The sequence below is a fragment of the Heterodontus francisci genome, chromosome 30 (assembly GCF_036365525.1).
Source record: "Heterodontus francisci isolate sHetFra1 chromosome 30, sHetFra1.hap1, whole genome shotgun sequence".
Classification (NCBI taxonomy): Eukaryota; Metazoa; Chordata; class Chondrichthyes; order Heterodontiformes; family Heterodontidae; genus Heterodontus; species Heterodontus francisci.
Window position 1 is genome coordinate 40,849,809 of NC_090400.1, and position 13,044 is coordinate 40,862,852.

General features: G+C 41.6%; 1 protein-coding gene across 1 annotated transcript in view; it reads right to left on the minus strand.

The window, feature by feature from the left end:
- sez6b (seizure related 6 homolog b) overlaps positions 1 to 13,044 on the minus strand; it is a 487,030-nt gene that overhangs the window by 279,550 nt on the left and 194,436 nt on the right. The gene's annotated exons all lie outside the window — the stretch shown is intronic.

Sequence of the window (13,044 nt, forward strand, 5' to 3'; positions counted from 1 at the left end):
AAAACAAGTCAAATGGTCATCTAAGAATAGGTTAACTGAAAACATGGTCATAAGCCTTCAAAAATTCTCTTGCGTATGTCTTGATCATGAAAGCTCTACATAAGTCAAAGAGCCAGTTTTGTGAGACCCCTTCTGAGGTCCCCCTAATACAGTTGAAGCTGATGGAAACCACTTAATTACTTTGAACCCCCACCAAAGAATTTGAAAAAGTATTCATAGATCAGCCATTTCAAGGTCCATGTTATTCAAAATTTGCTTTGAAAAGTTGATACTTGTGGATCTCCTCATGGTGTTGCTCACAGAAAGTCAGGACAATGCAAATTTCCCTCAGAGTGATGATGTTTGGTGATGCTCCAGATACGGAGCTTCTGGAGTGCCATCGATTGGCAGCAATGTGCAGTTACAGGTGTGACTGTCTAACCAGTAGCTTTAATAATAGGAAAATCCTACAGGCATACCACCTGGCAACACAATGCCCAAATAAGGAGTGCATGACATACGCAACAATTTAACAAAAACAGTTAGGAATCAGTTTTATCCTAAATAATGTCATTAAAGTACACAGGCAGTACTACATAATCACATTGCGATAAGATGCGAATGACAGATCTCAGTGTATATGCATTAAGTGCTGATTATTAACCTCAATGAGATTTTTTTTCGATTGAAAATAGCTGAAGGGAAAGTAAAACCAGCTGCCATCGTTTTAAACATTTTTTTTTAAGCATAGGTTTTGGATTTATTGCTTTTAAATCTCGGCAATTAACGAACATCCCGCAAGGGCTTATGGTACCAGTCCACTGGAAATCTCAAAATGGCACTCGTACCAAAGGTGAAGCAGGAAAAAAAAAAAAGCACAATTAGGGCTCCGATGACATTAATAAACTTATTGAGCTCAAATCTCTTACTTAAAGAGGTCATCTGAATCCCTCAATTGTGTTACAGCTTGTAATTCCCTTCCAGGCAGCATTAATCTAAATGTAAGCTGAAGGAACAGATAAGCACAGGGATCCGAAATGTGTGGAGAGGAAAGACAAGGCATTTGGGTAGCTGCAAAAAGAAAAGGATTGATCTTTGAATCACTGCCAACAGTGCATTCGTAATAAAAGATTTCTTAATACGCAGCTGATTTAAATCCCAGCCCTTGGTTTATGCTAACTGAACAATGAAATTTACAGAAAATAGAAATAGGTTTTAATTCCCAACAAACTAACTCGTCTTTGATGTATGAAGGAAGAGTTTAGAAGATTTTTTTTTCCATATATGGGCTATTAGAACATGCGATACCTGGCCACAAGTGGCTATTGAGGAAGAAACTGGGATATCATGTAAATGGAAATTAGATTAGAATTTGAGAAGGATCAATATAAGAAAACAAATAGAAAGGACAGGTCCAGTTGAAGAGCTAGTACCGGGGCAGGCACAATGGACCAAATGGCCACATTCGGTGCGATAGTTTCTATGATATTAAGTCACCCACAATACCCATGAAGCTAAAATCTGTGCTATCATTCTGATTGGAGTTCATTGCAGGAAAATGATACAATAGCATTTCCCTTGCTGGTGAACAAATACAGTGTAGAGAATTGCGCTGGTTACACTGCTTGAAGCAATATGGCAAACATGCTCAAAAAAAATATGGTTATGATTTTGCTCCACGATGTAACAGCAGCAGCACGGCTTTACTTGTTCAGGACAACTGGTAGAATGAATGAATGGCATTCACTTCACATGAGGTTGCTGCCCCAAAACAGAACGTTAGTACTAGATCAAGAGGAACAGCTAAACATCACTGGATTCCATACACAGAAGGAAAGTGGGGAAGAGCTGAACTATTAGATATGGAGGAAGAAAAGCTATTGGGGTATTATCATTCTTTTAGCAAAAGAATGGGAGCATGCCTGCTTTTCCTTGTAAATAAGATCTCACTAAAATAAATACAGGAATGCATGACTTTGAAATGAGATTCCTGATAATACAACTTTACTCTCAAGTTCTTAATTACAAAAAAAAACATGCTTCCTGCCATTTTTCAATAAAAAAAAAGAGGAATTTCCCAGGATTCAAGTTCAGGCTTGTAGAATGCTTAATAGTTTGTTGGAAACATACATACATATATTTCAGTAGCAGTCATAGATTTACCCTTCCTGGACTAAAATTCTGTTGGGTAATCCAATTGATAATTTGGGACGATACCAATGATCTCAATCTTCCTTGTGACGGCCCAGGATAATGATAATCACATTGAGGTGGGGGGGGGGGGGGGGGGGTGGTGGGCTCTCCGACGTTGGCAACGGCGTCAGCTTCCTGTGCGCAACGCGCTTGCACCCTTTTTAAAGGGCAGCCAGTCCTGCTGGGTCATTTACATTTTTAAAGAGCTACCCACCACCCCCCCACACAATGTACCGCCGATAAATCTATCGCTCCTCCCCTCCCCCACCAATAACAATCAAATTCATTTGCCCTCTACCCCCCTCAAAACGCTTACATTCAATACTTGACCTTCCTCCCACCCCTCCAAACTGATCAAAGTGCAGAGGTCTCCCCTTCCCACCCTTCCCTACGCTAGTAATTTGCATTGGAGCCCGTTCCCCCATGCACACCACCCCCCCCCACCATTACAGTAAAAATCATAAGCTCCCCCCCCCACCCTTCCCCACCATGGTGACACCTGCTTTCCCTGGAAGGGAAAGTGAAGGCGCATGAGTGCCAGCTGCCGCTCGGAAGATCGCGGCCCGACGGTAAGATCACTGTTGATCTTATTTAAATGTATTCATTTCATTAATTTAAATATGTTAATCTGGGTCCTGCCGCCCAGCGGTGGGGGGCCGCCATGGAGACTCGCCGCCACTGGGAAGGTCAGGGCCGGAACGCCTAGCGCCATGCAGCCGGACATTGGGCGCGCAGTAAAATCCCGGCCCAAGAATTTTGATCTTCCCACGTGATGCGCATTTACAAAAGCTGCCAGCATTCTCTTTGGGATTGGCAAACGAGTTCTTAAATCCTGCTTACAGCAGGTTAGTTATGTCAAAATGTGACAGAGACTGCTGTGCAATACCTGGCCACAGAGAAAATAAAAATCCCACATAGCTTGAAACTCCAAATGCATCTTCTTGACAGAATGTTAGACCCTTCATTTTATCGATGCTCGGGGAGTTGCTGAGTGAGAGAATGAATCTCCTTATAAACGAGCTGGCATACGATTAAAATGTATTATGACTGTGGGAGAATTAATATAGTGCAGCCGTTGACCCTTGGTTGTGTTGATTTAGTCCTTGTACAAGATTATTATCCAACTGCACGAACTTTATTAATTAAATCTGCATTCTTATTCATACCGCATTAAAAAAATTACAACCTATTAAAATACAAAGTCATTCAGCAGGTCCTCTCTTTAAGGGAACTCACTGCTTGAAGCTCTGCTACTGGCATTAATATACCACCTTTAATGTGGTAAATGTCCCAAGGCGTTTCAAAGAGGAGAAATAGATATCAAACAGTGTTAGGAGACCAAGGGAAAAAAATGATGGCAAGCGTAGGAAAAAAGGTTATCAGGCTTTTGAATGCAGGAGACATACAGCAAGTTGAAGGGGATTAAGGAGGGAGTTCCAGAAAGTAGGGCCAAGACACCAGATGACTCTGGCACTAATACTGTACAGAAGGAGTTGACAAAGTACAGAAGGTTAGAGACAGGAAAGCACAGGCTGCGATGTAGAGTTAAAGGAGTTTGTAGAGGTAGATTGGTGAAGTCATGTAAGGCTTCATAAACGACTGTGACGGCTTTGAAATCAGAGGTTAGTTGAAACAGGGATGATGATCAAGCAGAACAGTATGTGGCAGGATGTGGATGGTGCAGTTTTGCACGAGTTGGAGGTTGTGTAGGGTGGAACTCGAGAGGCTGGTGAGGCGAGCCTTGGAGAAGGTGAATCTGGAGATCATGGAAGTGGATAAACGCTGAAGTAGAAAATCAACAATGATCTCACTGAACAGCGGAGCGGGCTAGAAGGGCCAAATGGCCCAGTTCTGCTCATATTTTTTTAATGTGCTCATGTTTTTATTGATGGAGGGTGAGGCAGAGATGGACAATGTCGTAAAGGTGGAAGTAAATAGGCTCAGCAATGGATGAGATGTACAGTTTGCAGGCCAGCTTAGTTCAGAGTTAAATGGGACACTAAGGTTATGCACCATCTGATTTTGCCAGTGAACAGCTGGGGAGAGTGAGAGGTTTGTGAAAACCATTTAATGGCATCAGTCTTCCCATTGTTCAACTGGAGAAAATTCTAGCTTGTCTGAGACTTGATGCTGGCAAGACAGATGTGCTTGTGGAGCATTGTGTTATTAGCATACATGAAAACTAACCTCATACCTAGCGATGAGGAGGAGGAGGAGGAAGTTTCTTGAACTTTAAGAAGTCCATGAGATCCTTAAACTTGCTTTTGAAGGTAAGGAAAGAGGGACTGGAGCTAAGTGTTGGAGAAAGCGATTGGTCAATTAGTAAGGGATACTGAGGTTATGGACTTGTCAGCCCGCAGCTCCAACAACTTGTTCAGTACCATTTCCCTGGTGATTCTAATTTTCTTGAGTTCCTCCCTCCCTTCCATTTCCTGACTTACAGCTAATTCTTGCAAAATATCTCTCAATTTATCTGCCACCTCCTTACTATCCATTATTAATTCCCCAGACTCACTTTCTATAGGAGCAACGTTCACTTTGTTAACTCTTTTCTTTTTTAAAATATCTATAGAAACTCTTATTATCTGTCTTTATATTTCTAGCTAGCTTTCTCTTGTACTCTTATTTTACCTTCCTTATCAATCTTTTAGTCCTTCTTTGCTGTTTTTTATATTCTGTCCAATCTTCTGACCTGCCACCATCTTTGCGCAATTATATGCTTTTTCTTACAGTTAAAGATAGTATCAAACTTATTCAGTTAACCACGGATGGCGGTCCCCCCCTTGGAATTTTTCTTTCTCATTGGAATGAATCTATTCTGTGTATTCCGAAATAGCCCCTTAAATGTCTGCCACTGCATCTCTATTGACCTATCCCTTAACCTGATTTGCCAGTTCACTTTAGCTCTGGTTTCATGCCCTAATAATTGCCCTTATTTAACTTTAAAATACTGGTCTTGGACCCACTCTTCTCTCCCTCAAACTGAATGTAAAAATTCAATCATATTATGATCGCTGCTACCTAGGGGCGCCTTAACTATGAGGTCATTAATTAAACCTATCTTGATGCACAATACCAGGTCTAGTATAGCCAGCTTTCTGGTTGGCTCCAGAATGTACTGTTCCAATAAATTATCCCGGAAACATTCTATTAACAAAGTGCTTAATTGGCTACCCGTCTCATGGGTTCAGGTAGCCCTGCTGGCCCCGCACCTGCCTCAGCAAAAATGGCTGTTACAGGGAATGGGGTTGGGAAACCAGCACGCCCGCTGGCGCCGGTATTTTCAGGTCCTGTCTACCTCCGTACCCAGTGTTTATGCTTCACATAAGCCTTTTCCCACCCCCTCTTCATCTAACCTTATCAACATGACCTTCAATTCTTTCTCCCTCATGTTTATCTACTTTTCATTTAAATGCATCTGTGCTATTCGCCTCAACTACTACTTGTGGTACCGAGTACCACATTCTAACCACTTTCTGAGTGAAGAAGTGTCTCCTGAATTCCTGATTGGATTTATTGGTGACTATCTTATAATTGTTGCCCATAAGTAAAATATTTTCTCTACGTCTACCCTATCAAACCCTTGCATAATCCTGACGACCTCTATCAGGTCACCCCTCAGTCTTCTCTTTCCTACGGAATAGGAATAGTTTCCAGGCTGTTCAGTCTTTTTGGATAAGTATAACCTCTCAGTTTCGGTATCATCCTTGTAAATCTTTTTTTCCACCTTCTCCCGCTTTTAAAATTCCCATCCTTGTTTTCAAATTCCTCCAAGGACTTGTCCCTCACTATCTCGATAACTCCCTCCCGCTGTATAACCTTCAAGATCTCTGTGTTCCTCCAATTCTGGCCTCTTGTGCACTCTCAGTTTTAATTGATTCACAATTGATGGCAGCCTTTAGCTGCCTCGACTCAAAGCTCTGCATTTCTCTCCCTAAACCTCTCTGTTCCTTTAAGGCACGCCTTAAAACCTACCTCTTTAACCAAGTTTTACGTCGCTTGTCTCCTTATGTCCTGATGTGGTTTGCTGTCAAATTTTGTTTGATAACACCCCTGTGAAGCACCTTGGAGCACCTTACTACATTAAAGGTGCTATATAAATTCAAATTGTTGTTGCGTCTATATCTTTTATTAAAATATGGAGACCAGTTTGGATTTTGCACTGCCAAATGTGACAGATTTTATTTCAAGTTCATTTTTGTGACAGGTATATGTGTATCTGCAAAGTCAGCATTGAAACCACCAGTTCAGCACCAGATTTCCAAACCAATTTAATTTACAACAGTTCAGTTCTCACTAAATATGAACAAGTGTTAACAGGACAAGTTCTGTCCATGCCAATCACAGCTCTGCAGTTTGAAACGAGTACTCTGAAACCTCTTTTGATTTGCATTACATTTGAAGAGAAAAGGTTACAGCATTAGCTCAAAAGGGCATGCTTTGTGGTTGAGAGATTTCTCTGTGCTTTCTGGGTCAGTGTTTGGGTTCCACCCTTGAGCAAGAGGCACATTGTGAAATACATGCTCTGATTACAAAGTGCATTGACTGCAGTTGCAGTAAGTATACATTGCCTGAAGTATTGGTATTACTAAGGAGGAGTGAAAAATCAATGTCATATGAAGTGATTTGAATTTGGCAACCTGCGCCTTCTTCAAAAAATGGTTCTACGCTCTGTGAATGTTTTACCATTTCACTTCCCTCATGAAATCAGCAAACTACACAAAAGCTAGTGTCTGTGATTGTTGCCACAGATATAAAAGATATGGGTCTCTTTTACATTTTCACAGCAGAGGCATCTTGGGCTTCATCATTTAAGGAAGAGCACGTGGCCAGTTATTTTTCAATCAGAGACATGTGTCCAATTGCTACTGATGTAGGGGGAAAAGTATAAATCTCCCAAAAACAAATGCTGGCGCTCTTTATTAGGTCTAAAGGGCTAATGACGGGTCTTAAATAATTCCTCAATACGCCAGTGATAACCGAGGGGAGGCACAGTTGTATCTGCAGTATTTGACTGCCGGGTAATGGTGCCAGCTTGGTCTATTGGAATGCACATGTGCCAATGTTCCCTGCAAGTGAATGGCAACATGGTCTCATTTGCAAACTTCATTAAGACCCAATCATCACCACCCCACCCACTCCCCCATCCCCCACCCCAATCAGTGCTGTGGCCTCAACTATTTACAATCTACACCAATGACTTGGATGAAGGGATCGAATATATGGTAGCTACATTTGCAGATGACACAAAGGTCGGTAGGAAGGTAAGTTGTCAAGAGTACATAAAGAGTTTACAAAGGGATATAGATTGGTTAAGTGAGTGGGCAAAATTTGGGAGATGCAGAATAATGTGGGAAATTTGTGAACTTGTCTACTTTGGAAGAAGAAAAGCAGAATATTATTTAAATGGAGAGAGATTGCAGAACTCAGTACAGAGGAATTTGGGTGTCCTGGTGCATGAATCACAACAAGTTAGTATGCAGATACAGCAAATAATTAGGAAGGCAAATGGAATGTTGTCGTTTATTGCAAGGGGAATAGAATATCAAAGTAGGGAAGTTTTGTACAAATGTATAGGGCCTTGCTGAGACCACATCTGGAGTATTGTGTACAGTTTTGGTCTCCTTACTTAAGAAAGGATAAAATTGCATTAGAAGCAGTTCAGGGAAGGTTCACTCGACTGATTCATGGGATGAAGGGGTTTTCTTATGAAGAAAGATGGATCAGGTTGGGCCTATACCCATTGGAATTTAGAAGGAGAGGGGATCTTATTGAAACATAAAATCCTGAGGGGACTTGACAGGCTGGATGCTGGAGGGATGTTTCCAGTTATGGGCAAGACTAGAACTAGGGGACACAGTTTTAAAAAAGGGGTTTCCCATTTAAGACGGAGATGAGGAGAAAGTTTTTCTCAGAGGGTTGTTAGTCTGTGGAATTCGCTTCCTCAGAGAGGAGTGGAGGCTGGGTCATTGACTATATTCAAGGCTGAGTTAGATAGATTCTTGATAGACAAGGGAGTCAAGGGTTATGGGGGGCCGACAGGAAAGTGGAGTTGATGCCACATTCAGATCAGCCATGATCTTAGCAAACAGTGGAGCAGGCTCAAGGGGCTGAATGGCCTACTCCTGCTCCTAATTTGTACATTTGTACATATGTTTGTAAAAAAAAACTGGATCCTAATTATTAGCATGTTTGGTTGACAACAATATGCTTGCTGAAAAATGACCTAAGGACCATCTCTAATTCAAGGATAATGAAATAATTTACAACAACATATTTCCTGTTGCGTGTCAATTGAACTGGTACAGAGGGAATGGGATAAATGTAAATTTAGCATCTGAAACTATATATTTTGTCTCCTTTTCCAGGATCAGCATCAGGAAGCTTTTGCCATGTCTGGCGAGCTGTTCTCTTCTGATTGTTGGTTTCAACTGGTGAAAGAACAAAGCCAATTTAAGATGATCTTCTATAGACACAAGTTTTACCTTTTATTTGGCACAGCAAGATCTGCAAATTTGACTTCAATTCTCATTGTGACAAAGGACGAAGCTCCACAAATTATAAAGAAAATGTAAAAAAAAAAACTGCCCCCAAACGATAGCTTTTGAAAATCCATGTTTATAGGGGGAATGGTGTGGGGGAGATTTCTTTGGGGCTCCCTGCAATTACTTCAACCAAGACAACCAGCAAAAGCTTCTGAGCATGTATCCTACATCCTTGATTGAGTCACTCTGAAATATAAATTATTGACTTTACAATGACAGTTAAATCATTACAATATATACTTCCTGGAATAGGGAACAATGGTTTGCCTCACCACACATTCATTCACACATGCTCAGAATTATTTTTGGATATACAAGCAAACCATAAGCTCTTCATTGTGAGCAGTTTGAAAGGTCATTCTCCAACAGCAATTTATATGATAGTATCCTGACCCATCAATAAATTGAAGTACCACTGCATGTAGGAGACAGCAATGCTAGTCTAGTTTAAAAACACACATCATAAATATTAATGCTTTCCTCCACTACGTAACTACATAATATTCCTGCTCAACACGAGTGCATAGGTTAACTCTAGTACCTGTGCCACAAACTGTCAATAGTGCATAGCCAGAGACTGAACTTGAACTTGTGCAAATAACACAACTGCATTTTGAACTTGTATTGGGACAGTAATAGCATCAGGCTCACAAACAAATGTCATAACTGTGTTGCACTCAGTTCCAGTGGAAAATCATACATTTTCAGCAGAGCAAAAGGCACAGATTCAAACATGAATCAATAAAATAGAACAAACATAATCAAAATAGCTGTCCTGGACCCTTGTACGAGGGACAACAATATTTTTTGTCTACCCTATTTGAGCCAACACCAGTTGTCAGCAATAATAGTGAATAGATCATGACATGGGGCAGAAAAAATTAAAATTTGGAATGCATATCAGGCACTAGAATTGATGTTATAGTTCGAACTTTGGTAAAGAAAAGGTTTTATCAATGATGTGCTATTGTACTGAATTTTGTATTCTGGGTGCTGGATTGTGGAGTGAGCATTTCATGGTGGAGACTACAAGGCTTTACTTACACAAAGGAATATACCTGGAGTCCTACCAAGCCTCATGTTTAATAGCCAAATTACTTAAACCAGCACAGAAAAATGACCTCATTACCACATTGTGCAGTGTAGGAAACCTCTGAATCACCAGAGATCCTACAAACATACAAAACTAGGTGACAATAATTGAAAGGCTAAAGTTACAGTGTAGACTGAATAAGAATGTTTATATTCCTCAGGCATACAATTTAAAGTATAAAAAGGAAAAAATAAAGACTTGCATTAATATAGAGACTTTCATGACCACTGGATGCCTCAAAGTGCTTTACAGCCAATGAAGTATTTCTCTGAAGTGTAGTCACTGTTGAAATGCATGTATAAAGTAATAGCCTCTTGGACAATGTACTGGGTCCAACCAGCATTTGTGGAACTGTATTGCAGCAAGGGCCTTACACTTTGACAGGAAGAAGGCAGTGGAGGAAGTTACTGAAAAATAGCCATACATTTGCCTGCAAATACGTTTTATTTGGCTGCTCATTGCTAATACAGAGACCTTTATAGAGACCCAAGAAAAGAAGCAAACAGAGCAGAAACGATACCAAAGAAATAGCATTTATTCAGCAGATTATCTTAATAAGATTGTCTCTTGGAGATATATGATTTGGAGGAGATGTTATTGGGTTTCTCTCAGTGACTGAGCCATAAACCGCACATGTTATATCAGGCGTGCTTGTAAATCGGAATAATATACACAGTGATTGCTACAATTTCATTTTCCCCTCATTAAATCTCATTCCAAAGTAGCCATTTTACCTCATGAAGTTGGAGTGAGGCGTTGTCATGGATTTCTCCATGACAATGGGAGGGGGAACAGTGGGGAGAGAGGGTATGGGTGCTTCCTCCATCATGTTGCCACTTTTGTAGGTGTGATTGGTTTGGATGCCAGCTCACCCAGAAATCCTTTGGCAGTTCTGCTTATTATACACTGCAGTCAATTTAGCTGCAGTCCAGAAACTGCACCACATGTGACAGTCACTGCACTGCAAAAAACAATTCATTATGAGGAGCATTTTGAGCTGCTTTCATAATATGATCAGCCATTATCAAATTACAAGTTTAGAAACTTTTTTAAATCACTTAATTGATGTATGATCCCCTCTGTGCTCTCTTCTAAGGCAGGCACTTAACCTTCATGGTCTCAGATGCCACAATCTTTTTTTAAATTAAAAAATACATGTTGCTTCACAACTAGCTGCAGTAATGCCTGGCTTGTTACTGTTCCAGCCAAACATTTAGATGATAGGACTCCAATATATAAAGCGATGGCCCCTTATTTTAAAATCTACCTTCCCTTATTTGCATGGTCTGTCAATTGTATTTGTGTTTCTTTGAAGACAATGATTGGGAATGAAAGAGTCCACACAAGTTGCACTCCTTAGGCAATTGCTGGTTATAATAGGTCAGAGATAAAACATCCAAATCCAATTGACTGTCACTGTTCTGAATAGTGCCATTTGGAAGTTGCAACAGGTATTGCTGCTCTTCCAATCTCTACTAGAATCGAGAATAGCATCTTTCAAAAATGACAGACTTTTCTAAGTATTTTGCCTGCATTATATTTCTTTTCTCCAAAGTTTGGCTCCTTTATCTTGCCTTCTTGTATTATTGTTCCCACTGGTATCTCTTCCACTGCTTTTTTTCTGTAAATTACAGATTGTATCTGCGGGTGACAAAATAATCTAGGGTGTAGCAAATGGCTCGAGCGAGATCAACAAAGCAGAGAATTGCAAAGAAAAAAATAATATTTTCGTGAGGAGAACTTTTTGCTTGTCCAAGATGTCAGGAATTTTTTTTTCTTTGTCCCCCCAAAACAGAAGCAACATAAGCTGGAAAACTGACCAAGCAAGATACAATTGGCCTGAAATATAGGCCAACGATATGTGGTTACACATACAATGCAAAGAGGCGTGGGCTTTTCTTAGCATACATAGCAGGTATGTACAACATTCTAGCACTCACATAGTGAAAGAGTATGGCACAAATTGTGAGGATTTTCTCTCATTTCTTGGGCAGAAAATGTGAGCTCTTGTGGATATGCACTGGTATCCCTTGGTGCTAAATCTAATTGTTAAATAGTTTTAAAATTGTTTAGATTGCTGCTGTAGTGACATGGAGTGGCACTGAGAGGGGAGGAACCAGGAGTGGTAAAAGTGGGAAGGAGCCAGGAGTGACACAGGGGAAGGAGCCACGAGGAACACTGAGGATGGAAGAGCCAGAAGTAGAACTGGGAGAAACCAGCCTGCACTGAGCGGGGGAGGAACCAGGAGTGGCACAGAGAGGGGAGGAGCTGGGAGTGGCACAGAGAGGGGAGGAGCTGGGAGTGGCACAGAGAGGTGAGGAGCTGGGAGTGGCACAGAAAGGGAATTTGGATTTGGTGTCGATTTCCATTCACACGTGTGGATGACCACACACCAAATCAAAAACACTGATGGCCTACCTGAAACAACTGACATAAACTCAAAGATGGCAGTAAAGGTTTGTTGTTATAGAAACATTTTTTGGAGCGCAACATAAGTATAAAATTCATATTATTATACTTTATGCAATAATTCTACTTTTATAGCATTTGGTTTGGTGGGGTGGGGCACGCAGTAGTGAGGGGAAGATTCCCCCAAGTGTATTAGTAATAATGTAAACAAAGCAGACAGAGGGCTGGATTTTATGCAGGAGGTGGGGCTACTGGCACCAGGTTAAAAAGTGGGTGGGACTCCCCACTCCCCCTCTGCATTTTGTCAGACCCCTGGAGCGATCCTCTGGTCTGTTCGGAGCAAGGTTTAAGGAGGCAGAATTCTCATCCCTTGAAACACTTAATAGGGATGGGGATCCTGCCTCCAAGAGCTGCCGGACAATCACAGGGCTGGCAGCTCAGCAGTATCAGCAGCGCCACTGGGAGCGGTGGCCACTGCTGGTACTGTACAGGCCTCAGACCCAGGCCCAGTGCTGGAACCCCAGACCTCAATTAAGTGAGGCAGAGTCATTGGGGACAGTCCAGAAGGCCCCAGCGAGGGAAGGGTGGGGGTGGATGTTTGGTCCAGGAGGAGGGGTGTCCCAGGGGGTACATTTGTTTCTGATGGGGGTCCTCCATGGGCCACAAATTGCCCATGAAGGAGGGCACACCCCAAGCCCGCAGGGAGGGCACCTTATTTTTCAAGGCATCCTCCCCATATGGTGGAGACCCCTTTCCCCCACCTCCCCACCACTTGTAAGATCCCAGCAGCAGCGGGAAGAGGCCCTTATTTGGCCTCTGGGCAGG